Consider the following 8729-nt stretch of genomic DNA (forward strand, 5'->3'; position numbering starts at 1 on the left):
TAAACAAGCTTTCTGCATCATCCGAAGACTGCATCATCAAAGACGCTCATTGGCTTGGTGATCCAGTACACCATAACATTGTCACACATTCTTGCTTTGATAAGTCTTGAGGCAAGCCTTTCTCAAACATGCTAATGTCAATTAATGAATCAATGAGATGCCGTTTGCACAATGAAATCTCAAAGCGCATAAACACGCATATGGTTGAAGAGTTACAAGGCACCTTTAAAGCATTTTTGACGGAGCATTCGACAAGTTTTGAAAGTAGATCACCAGAAACCAACAGACCACAGATATAAAACTGCACACAGAGCACTTTATATTTTAAGCACTGACAGGAAGCTATTCTGTGATTCAGCAGATCAAAATTTCAAAATAAGATCATAATATGCTTCATGTCACTGTTACGTCAACATTAGTCTGTTAACAGACCATTCTTGGGAACTGAGGGTAAATAATGTAACACCACCTGCAGATTGCTTCTTCTTTGTGTAACGCTACTTTAATTCCCCAGTACACTTCCTTCCAGTCAGTTTTGATAAGTCTGTCCAGGAGTATTTTGTTGAAAGGTAAAGAACACTGCAAACGGACAATATTCTTCTATATAGTGCTGGAACCAATTGTAATGTTGTTCACAGTCTGTTTTCTGTTCTTCACATTGTCACCATTTCAAGAAACTGCAATCGGCAATAAAATGTGTTTTCAGGTCAGTGCTGCTCATCTGAAAGTGCCCATCCATGTTCCTTTGCTTTATCCCTCTCTCCTCTCTCCTCCCCCTTAAGGCTCAATATCCTCGTCTCACCCTTAAGACTGCGTGCTCATCAGGTTACTAATCTCCTCAATACTGACAAACTGGGTCCTAGTCCACAAGGCACACACACCACAACCCCCTCTCTTCCACACACAGCACAAAACACCACCAGCTATTTAATTGACCAAAGGGACTTTTTCTTTAATTAACCAGCAGTTCTGACTTAAAAGGGAAACAGTATCTGTTGTCATCCATACCCTACTCCACACAATGCAGGGAAGCAGTTAAACAGGCACACTGTACACCTGCAAAGAACAGTTGTGCAACATAAACACAAAGGGATGCAATTCTTTCTCTAGCATCTCAGTGCAAACAAAACAATTGTGACCATTTCTGATTTCCGTGTTACAAAAGAACTTTGCAGGAGTCCAGCAGAAAGAAAAAAAAAGCTAAACAGGATAACCTCAGGACTGAAAGGTTTATGGTCAAATTAAAATAACTTAATCTAGTTTGCCTGGAACAAATGAAAAGGCGGCTTTGATTCAAAATCCTAAAAGGGATGGACAAAGCCAAGCCAAACCACTGCTTCAAACTCAGCAAATGCACACCAGGAAAAGAGGGGCACCAATGGAAATTAAGTGCAAGCCGATTCAGAGTAGGAGGCATTTCCTTATACAAAGAGGAGTGGATATATGGAGTGCCAGTCCAAGTCATGGAAATAGATTTTCCAAGATCCTTCATAAACACAGCTTGGTGACGTTCGTGCATTGATGAGCTATCAGTAACCAGAGCAGCAGGGTTGGGTGCTTTGTCTGCTTGTAGTTGTAGATTTGCTTGTGTTTTCATTCATTAAAAAAAGGAACAGAAGCTGTCTGTTCACTAGCTTAGCACTCATCTAACCTACTGAAATGATACAAGCTCAGCTGTAGGCACTTGAACAGTATACAAATTTGATCAAAAGCAAAAAGTTATATTTTTTTCAAATGCTAATTATCCCATGTGGGCTGATTAATCTCACAATTTTTCCTGGGGAATATATAATTCTGGGGAATATATTAGGTGATAAAAATATCTTTACCACAAGTGTGAACCTGACCAAACACAGAACAATGAACTCTGTTAAGTATCTCTGGGTCACTCAGAAGCTTTTCTAAGGAAGTATGGCTGGAATCTCTCTGAATTCCAGGAACAGAGTGGGAATGCCCAGAACTGCTGTTTTTATAAAACACTAATTGGAGACTTCAAATGAGATCTGAAGTCTGAATATCACAACAGCACAGTGTGGCAAAGCAGAGGTGAAGCGATGGGTTGTTAATTACTGACGGCACAGTCATACAGCTGCTCAGAACTGATATTGAGATAAAGTTGGGCCAGGGCTGGCTGAACATCAGATGATCTGGGGTGTACTTCAGATTGATCACTGGGATACTGTTGGACCCAGACCAAACAATGTCAAACAATCATTGTTCAACATTCTCAACCCATCAAGTGACCCAGAAAAACTGTCCCAAAAATTGGTAGGGGGATTATAATCAAGCATGGCCCGGGGAGTTGGAGAAGTGAATGAATGCAATTGATAGTCCAAAACAGGCTCTCCCCACCCCCACCACTGTCCATTCAGGCACCACTGTCCTTCTGCTTTGTTGAGTGTCTGTATTCAGAAATGTTTCACTGGCCAACACCCAGTGACCAAAGTCAGGGGCCACCAGCTTCACATTGCAGCTAAGTGAATTAGAAACACAAGGGGCTGCGTGTTCTTTCGCGGTAAGCAGGCCACACGCTCTTCGTGGAGTTAAGTAATTACATGCCGTTGTTCAGCAATTAATTTGGTTAGGGAAGCTTTTCTACATAATACAGAGGGATGAATGGCCTGGCCATACACAGAAACCGAACATCAGACATGATGCCCAAGAACAGCAGACATGATTCAATTACCCCTGCCTACGTTCTGGAAACGTCTCTTTTGCTGGTCTGTGGAACGGCTCTGTAAATGCCAGCCGTGAGATCATAAACAGAGTGGAGTCGTGATGGCGTCTCCCCCAGTCAGCGGTGCCCAGAGCCCGTGAGTGACCACAGCCTGTGCCCAGAGCCCGTGAGTGACCACAGCCTGTGCCCAGAGCCCATGGGTGACTGAGTGACCACAGGAGAGCCGCTCTCCCCCTCTGTACTCGTACCCCCAATGTCACATTTCCATTTCCATCGCAGTTCAAATTTTATTCCCCCTGTACACAAAACTACGAAAAAAACCAATTGGCAATTCGCAAAGTACAGGGAACTGTCTTTGTAATGAGCAGTTTACCAGATGTCTTTATGGAAAGCAATTTACGGAGGCTGGGGTGTGAAATACATGTCCACAGCTGCTCCTGCAGTTATTTACAATAGGGCCTTGTTTTTTTAAGGTCTCATCTGAAGGTCGAAGCAAAAGGGGGAAAAGTTTGTCCCCTCAGGGTAATACACTGGGTAACTCAGTGAATTGGGAACCTTGTTAATGGAAAGAAACCCTTTCATTAAGCACTGGAACCATTAAAAAACAGCTTTTCGGGATCTTGAACAGATCATTAAAATGACATAAGAAGATTTACAAACACTGTGGCGCGAACCTTGTGATGTTCAAACCAACTGGTTGTTTTCCATCGTCCTTTTAAACAAGTATATGGTGAGAAGTGAATGTGTATTCGGTTCTTCTGCATAAAGAAGATTAGTCATCAGAATAAGCCTTTATGGTTACAATCATAACAGAATGAGATGGTGCCCATACAGTCAAGACAGATTACATACCAAATAAGCAGTAAGTCTTTGACCCCAGCAGCTGTGACCCTTGGAATGAAAATATTTAGGACACCTTGATATAAAGCATTTAATTCCTGACTGTGAACACTTTTGGAATAACACTGCAAGTGGTGCTTAAAATAGTCACATCCAACCTCCTTTTCTCTCTCTCTCTCTATCTCCCCCTCTCTCTCCCCCCTCTCCTGAGCAGTGACATTCCCTAATTAGCCCCAGCACTTCTAACTAACGAGCTGAGCAACCAAGAATCCTGCCAATTGATTGATTTTTTTCTTTTCTTTCCCCCCTCGACCGCCAAGCAGAAATTGGGACCTTTTGCAAAAGCAGCGGGAAATAATTTAGATGCGATATAAATAAATCAGCAACCTTGTTCCCTGCCCCGACGGGCTAACGGGCTTTGTACAGTCAGATTCACACTCGTCCTCACTGCTGACCCAGTGCGTGGCATAGCTGAGGCTCGCTTTCACAACATGGAAAAATAATTAAACACACACACACACACACAAAACAATGAAAATCCAGAGTTACGCAACATCACTGACCCAAAACTAAAGACTTTCTCACACTCTCGCACATTCATCCTTTTAGTTTCTGCAAATTCCCACTGACACCGACAGATGTAAAAGGAAACTCGTTCGCACCCCCAGCCCCAATACACAAAACCCCAGTCAAGAAATCAGATCCTTCGGTCCTTTCAGCATACTGGACCCACGAGGAGTGACAAGAAATGGACGCACATACTATACACACACTCACACACAGGAAATGGGTCCAGTCAAGTGTTTCAAGCCTGGTTATATTTAGTCCGAGGTGGAAAATAAAAGGATGCCTGTAACTCAGGCCTGACCAGCAGTGCAGAGCTATTCACCGCGGGGTGATGGCTGCTGCACACCACCCACCTCAGTGCAAGAATAGGGACACTCTGAAAACTCCACCTTAAAGTCCATACAGCTGCCCCTCCCCTCCAAAATATACCTATGTCTCAGTTTCCTCGTTTGTTTGTGCAACCATCTGCATTTCAGTGTGCAGCCTCCGATTATAAATACGACTTGGAACATTTTCTCTGGAGTGGAGATGAAACTGGGTTATTACACCTCTATGCACAGAGCGCCTCGGGCCTTGTGTATCTCAGACAAGACAATTCAGTCTCGGAGGGTGCTAGAATGGCGCACAGAGCCAGTAGCTCAGACCCACAGAACAGGAAAAGTAAGGATCTTCTAGAGTAACCAAGAGAGTGGCATGTTAATGAGGAACAGCTCTTCTCTTGTTTTGGGAGCACAGTAAATGCACGCGTCAATGAGATCCAGCGACTCCCATAAGCCTTTGTCTATAGCCGTATTGATAGATAGACAGAGAAACAACAGAGACAGTGACTATGACTCTGAGGTAAATAGACTGATAGGTAGCTAGTTAAACATATGTTTTGTTTTGTTTTAAAGAAAAATATCTAGCCTTGACAAGCTATTTGAATACAGAAGGGTTGTTTTCCTAAAGCAACTGGCACAATCGGCAGGCGGGTGGAGGTACAGGAGTGTGTGTGCGTATGATCTAGGGCTGTATGTGTGTATGTGTGCATGTTCCAGGGTTGTGTGTGTGCATCTCTCTCTCTTCGCTAGCTCTGTCTCTTTCTCAGCAGGGACGGTGTGGGGGGAGGGGCAGGGCCACAGTAGCAGGAGTAAACAGGAAATGTGCAGCAGTGTGCCCGGGGCCAGAGAGAGAGAGAGAGAGAGAGAGAGGGAGAGAGAAAGAGAGAGAGTGCTGGGTAATGATATGCCAAGAGGAGTGGGTCGGCTCAAGGACACAGCCAGTGACAGCGCTCGCCAGGAGCTGGGGCTGGTCAGCAAGGGGGTGCCAGGCATCTGTACCCCACACTAGGAGTCTTAATCGTCCTGAGCCGTACCCTCCAGAGGTGCCAGTGGTGTCTGGATTTCATTCAAACCCACCTTACTTAACTGATTAAATTATTTGCTTACAAATGATTTGTTTAATTGGTTAAGAAAAACTTTTCCACATAAACTGCTATTGATAGGATCCCTTAAAACAGAACAAAACAGTGGAGTTGCAGCTGATCAGCTGGTCTGTTTCATCATATTTCCTGCTGCCGTTAGATGCACTCTCAAAAAGTCACTTAAAGAGCAAATAGCAGGGTTCTGAAAAAGATAGCTTGAAAAATCACCAATGATTTGATTTAGTCACATAAATAATGTGCCTGCCTTTTTCATTTTTAATATCCTTCTGAGCTGATGAGTTCAGAGAGTTATACGTCTAATGCAATCATTTTCAAGATGTCAGCTTGCATTGATGCAGGGGATGTCTCCTCAAGACTTGACATCATTCGCAGCTGCTGGAGAAACGCCACTCGCCCAACATCCATGGGAGCACCTGCAATTGGCATCTCTACGGCAGCTGCAGGAGATTTTCCAAAAGACGTCAGTTTCACGAACACACCCCAGTACAAATGCAAGCTGATGTCTTGAAAGCGATAATGAAAGGGAAAACTGAATGTTGTAACTGAAAAAAACAGGGACAGAATTTGATGTTGTTTAACAAGTATAATTCTTAATCCAATTAATAAGTGTCAAACTATAGGATGAGTCCTACTGCCTGGAGATAACTGTTCAGATCAAAATCCTTTCACTCGCCCACTAAAGAGTCACCTACAATGGAGAGAAATCTGACAAGTGCTGTCAGAGTGGCAAAGCCCTAAAAAGACTTAATGCAAAACAGAAACTATGGCTATGGGTCTCATTCAGTAATCAGGTAAATGAAACACCGCCACTTGAAACCTGAGCGGCAGCATTAAAACGAGTTTTAATTTGTATTTCTGTAGATTGCATTCTGACTTTGCTGGGAACCAGGATGTAAGATGATGCCGATTGCAGTCAGTAGCACTTCCAAGTCAAAGCCCGGTCCACTTTATAGTGGATCAATCCTCAATCACCCCAGCTGGAGCAGTTCAGGATCAAACAGACACACTGACAACCTGCAGACAGAAATGGCGAGAATCGGGCTCAGGTCTGTTGCCAAGGTGAGGGAGTTGGTAAGAGGCATCATAGCACAAGTGTGGTTCTCTGGGTTTGGACTTGGGAGTTGTTGTTTCATTTCTATTTCATATCTCCATCAATGGTCGCGCCAAACATTAAATTATCAAAAAACCTTTATTTTTTTTACTTCAAAGTATGCATTCTAATCATTCCTAATCAAGCCTTCATCTATATAATAATTCCATGAACTACATACTTTGTATTTATGTGTATTGTTAGAAAGACATAACAGCAATAGGCCAATCAACAATGAGCGTGGATAGCCTCTAAACAGGGCTGAGAGCAAAATAACTCTACTCGCCACAATGATTAATTACACTAATTAAGAATGTGAAAATGAAGCACAAAAGAATCCGTCCTGATTATAAAATTATTGTAGCCCACTGCTGTTTATGTAATGCAGTCATATACAACCATCTGGCTACCCACCTTGTGTGTTGAACAGCTGCAGTACAATATTTATACAGGCCTCTGCTTTTGTTTTGTGTCATACATGATTTGTTTTTGTGTTTTCTCTTCTGCTTAGCCTGTTACTTATCTTGGTAAATATCTTCTCCCACCACTTCTATTGATCTGAACTTTTTCCGCAATCAATTGTCCAATAGATAATTGTTTTTTAAGGAAAGCCTGCTTATGTTTTCAGAAATTCGTTCAAACAAATATGCAAAAACAAAAACAAACAATTATTTAAAGGCAAAATGAAGGCCACTGTAAATGTACACCATGGGAGAAATGGAAAAGAAAATCAGGTAAAAAATTTAAAAAATTGTAGCAAGCCCAGAGGTCATTGATACAGCATTCATTTCCATGCAATTTGACATTCAAGATTTAAAACAAAACTGAGCAAACTCCAAGGAGCCAAGACATGTCTTAGCAAGGTTGTAAACAACAAGAAAAAAACAACAACAACACATAAACCCACTATATTTATATATGTATGTATGTATGTATATATATATCTCATCCGATCCATATCGATCCACTGCTGGATGAAGGCCTCCCCATGATGTTTCCACTTGCTTCTGTCTACAGCTCTCTCTTTATATATATATATATATATATACACACATTTGATTGAAGCAGATCAATCATTATAACTAATTCATAATAAGGAAGACATCACTTAATAATGCAGACTTCACAAAGGTTGTCAGACAGGAAGCTGGCTATAAGGGGGTCAGAGAGAGAATAGATACATGTCAAAAACAAGAGCTGCCAAAGTCTCAGTCCGTGGTACGAAGCAGAGAGCAGTGAAAGTACAACACAGCTGAAGGATTGTCCCCCAAGTCTAGCACTCAGGAGGAATGGCAAGGCGCCACACAGCCTCGCACCCTATTGTGTCACTGCAGGGCCATAAATTATTCAGCGCCACTCAAATATTGATATGGAAATCACCTCAGAGTGAACTGACAGAGAACAGCAAGCAAAAAGATGATTCCTTTCTCTCCCTCTTTCTCTCTCCCTCTCTGTCTGTTTATCTCTGGCTCTCCATCTCCCTTTTCCTCCGAAGTTGTGATGGTGTACAATGTGGTCCCAAATTTGAATGCCCTATGCAAAGCATGAAACGACTGCAGTAAACAATAGTCACACGACATACAGATCCACTCATCTGAAACAATCTAAGCTGGCGATTCATTTAGCCTCATAAATATGGTTAATTAATCTATACCCTATACGCGTGATATACTTGAAAGTTGGGTGAATACTGCTTCAGCCTGTGAACAACTGTAAAGCTTCCAGTTGGTTGGAATGGGTGAAGACAGGGGTGTGTAAACCTTTAGATTAACATTTTAAAGTTCATCTTGCAGATTGGGATGTAAAAAATCTAGTGCTGCTCTCTTATATATGTTACTTATGTATAATCTAATTGTGGCTGGTTTTCTTATTCCTGTGGATTCAGGTCATGTGAAAGGTTAAGAAGAAAATGTAGTCTACATGTTAATTGAGATTTTTAAACAGATTTCCCTTTGCTTTCCTGTGGTTTTACCATGCCTTCATTGTGTACCAACGCAAAAATGTTGATCGGCAGCTTAAAGTGCAGGAGAGCAAAGCATGAAGTGGATGCTATGATGACCTTACTTGGATAAACAAGACACCAGTAACTAGACACGTGTAAAGTGCTGTTTTGATTGACTTCCTCTCTTTAT

This window comes from Amia ocellicauda, chromosome 11 (genome assembly GCF_036373705.1).
Source record: "Amia ocellicauda isolate fAmiCal2 chromosome 11, fAmiCal2.hap1, whole genome shotgun sequence".
NCBI lineage: Eukaryota > Metazoa > Chordata > Actinopteri > Amiiformes > Amiidae > Amia > Amia ocellicauda.